The sequence below is a fragment of the Pteropus vampyrus genome, unplaced genomic scaffold (assembly GCF_000151845.1).
Source record: "Pteropus vampyrus isolate Shadow unplaced genomic scaffold, Pvam_2.0 Scaffold94, whole genome shotgun sequence".
Taxonomy (NCBI): domain Eukaryota; kingdom Metazoa; phylum Chordata; class Mammalia; order Chiroptera; family Pteropodidae; genus Pteropus; species Pteropus vampyrus.
Genome location: NW_011888875.1, coordinates 2441458 through 2444847, shown reverse-complemented (window position 1 = coordinate 2444847; position 3390 = coordinate 2441458). Strand labels below are relative to the sequence as shown.

Below are 3390 nucleotides of genomic sequence, written 5' to 3'. Positions count from 1 at the left end.
TGAGAATCAAAAGAACATACATAATAAAGATCATTAATGACACAGCTGGCATCAGATTCAACAGTGAAAGGTTGAAAGCTTTTTCTCTAAAATCAAGATCAAGACAGGCATGGCCACTCTCACCACTTCTATTCAGCATAGTACTTACTGGCAGTCCTAGCTGAGCAATTAGGCAAGACAAGAAAATAAAAGGCATGCAAATTGGAAAAGAAATAGCAAAATTATCTCTCTTTGCAGGTGGTATGATCTTACATATAGAAAATCTTAAAGACTGAACCAAAATCTGCTAGAACTAATAAACTAATACAGTAAAGTTGCAAGCTAAAAAAAAAGAAACATACAGAAATCAGTTGTATTTCTATATACTAGTCATGAAATATCTGAAAAAAAAAGAGGTAATCCCATTTCAAAAACAGTAATTTATATAAGAATAAATTTAACCAAGGAGGTTAAATTCAAAACATCTGGTCACTGAAAACTATGAGTAAAGTTAAGAGTCATTAGTTCTTCATAAAGAATATTAGCTCTTTGTAGGCAGAAAGCACGATGTACAATTAATCATCAAAGTCTAAAAATTTCATAGATTATTATTTACTGTCTTTTCCCACAGATTATCTTCTCGCTAACTCATTCTGATTTCTTCCAATTTAATATTGAATAGTCATTTAAATTTTAAATGATCTGATTCAACAACTCTCTTCTGCGTTTTTAATTTTTAAATCAGCTTTATTAAAGCATCAATTGATTTACATGAAATGAAATTCACTAATTTTACTGCACAATTTGTTGAGCTTTGACAAATATATATAGTTGTGTAACCACATTATAGTTATATAATGATATAGAACAGTTTCATTACCTCAAAAAATTTCCTCGGGCCCTTTGCAATCCATCTACTCTATGCATTACCTGCTCTGGGCAATCTCTGACCTGCTTTTTATCCCTATAGTTTTCCTTTCAGGAATTTTATTAAATCAAATTTTGCAGTATATAGAATAAAGTCTCTCGTGCGTGGCTTTTTTCACTTTGCGTAGTTGTGTGTATCAGTAGTTTGTTCTCTTCTATCGGTGTGTAGTATGCTATCCTATCAATGTGCTACAAGTTCTTTATCCATTCATCTGTCGAAGGACATTTGGCTTGATTAACATTCAAATATAAGTCTTCCTGTGGACATATAGTGTCATTCATCTTGGTATATATCTAGAAGTAGAATGGCTAGATCATATGTTAATTGTCTAATTTCATAAGAAAACATAAAACTATTTTTCAAAGAGGCTATACCATTTTGCATCTCCACCCATAATTTATGAGAACTCTAGCCATTCTACATCCTCAATAATACTCCTTTTTCTCAGTTGTAACTTTACTCATTCTAGTAGTTGTGTGGTAGTATATCTTCAGGGTTTTAATTTGCATTTTCCTTATGATTAATGATGTCAGATATCTTTCTGCATGCTTATTTTTCATGTGCATATCTTTTTTACTAATGTGTTGGTTCAAATCTTTTGCCCATTTCTTTATCAGGCTGTACGAGTACAAACCAACCACGCATAGAACCGATTCTTCTGTATAATGTCCAGAAAGAATTAACTCTGCCAACTACTTAATTTCAGACTTCTGCCCTTCGGAACTGTGAGAGAGTAATTTTCTGCAGTTTTAAGGCACTCGGTTTGTAATAATTTGATATGGCAGTCTTAGAAAACTAATAGCTCATCTAATTGGTGGCAATTTCCTAATAAAGACAAAAATTCTAGATTGCTGAGAGATGAGAGGGTAGACAAGGCCTCTAATGAGCTTATAATTAAATAAATATTATGAGGTCACAATGGAAAACTCACAGTCATACAATAAAAAATCATCCAAATAACCTATACCAAACTTATGAGGAAAATTTTTATAAACTTGGGGTATTTCTCCACTGCGAAGTTATTTAATGATTTGAAATATCCTCCAGATTCACTGTTTTCCACAATGAATCTAGAATAACTTCCATATTCCAATGAAGTTGATTTTTCTGTATCCCATCTCCAATTCTAAGTTTCTTCAAGTCTGAAACAAATTATACTTAATTCAAAGTCAGGATTGCATTTTTATGACGTCATGTTATCATATCTTTTCTGTGTGTTTATGAAGTTAATTGAGCACCCACCTACTGAAAACAATCACAAATCATTTTTCACCAAGATTGTTTTTAAAACTACAAGATAATTATGAAGGTTAGTTTGTTGATATTATTATCAAGAGATAAAACATTAGTGTGCTATTAAAAGTTCATATAGAATCCTACCTTTTTAGAAATTATCCTACTGCTGGCTTTCTCATTCTGCATTGCATAAAAACAGAGAAGACTAGATGCTTGTTCAGGCTGACCAATACCATTCCTCATAAACTGCACAAATTCAAGCGTGGGAAAAATGTAAATAGTTATTCCAGGACATCAACATAGAGTTGCAGGGTAAAAATAGAACAGTTATTCTGTAACTCAGATCTCCAAACTCTGCCCTCTGTACCAGATAAAAAGGAAAAGGGAAAGAAAATTAAAGCTTATACTGGCCAAATCTAGAACTGACAGCACTAAATGCTGACAAGGATGTGGAGCAATAAGAACTCTCACTCACTGGGGATGAAAACAAGAAATGGTACAGCCACTTTGGAAGACAGCTTGGTGGTTTCTTATAAAACTAACTAGTCTAAAGCCATGCCACCCTGAACATGCCTGATCTCATCTGATCTCGGAAGCTAAGCCAGGGTTGGGCCTGGTTCGTACTTGGATGGGAGACCACCTAGGAAGACCGGGTGTTGTAGGTGGAAAAAAAAAAAAAAAAACTAAATATACACTTACCATACAATCTCATAATTATATTCTTTGGTATTTCCTCAAAGGAGTTGAAAACTTACATCCCCACAAAAACCTGTACACAGATGTTTATAGAAGCTGTATTCATAATTGCCAAAACATGGAAGCAATCAAGGTGCCCTTTGGTAAGTAAATAGATAAACTGTGGTACACCTAGACAATAGAATATTATTCAGTGCTAACAAGAAATGAGCTATCAAGCCATGAAAAGACATGGAGGAAACTCAAACGCATATTATGAAGTGAAAGTCAATCTGAAAAGGCTACATGCTATGTGATTTCAACTATATAACATTCTGGAAAAGGCGGAAATTATGGAGACAGTAAATTGATCTTGGTTGCCAGGGGTTAGGGGGAGGGAGGCATAAATGGAACACAGAGGATTTTCAGAGCCGTGGAAATACTCTGCATTGGTCCTGTAGTGATGAATACATTTACCCAAACCCATAGATGTAGAACACTAAGAGTAAACCATAATGTCAGCTATGGACTCCAGGTGATAGTGATGTGTCAACGCAGTCTCATCAATTGTA

General features: G+C 34.0%; 1 pseudogene; it reads left to right on the top strand.

The window, feature by feature from the left end:
* The first annotated feature begins 2688 nt into the window (after positions 1-2688).
* On the top strand, positions 2689-2808 carry LOC111742438 (annotated as a pseudogene).
* Positions 2809-3390: the final 582 nt, after the last annotated feature.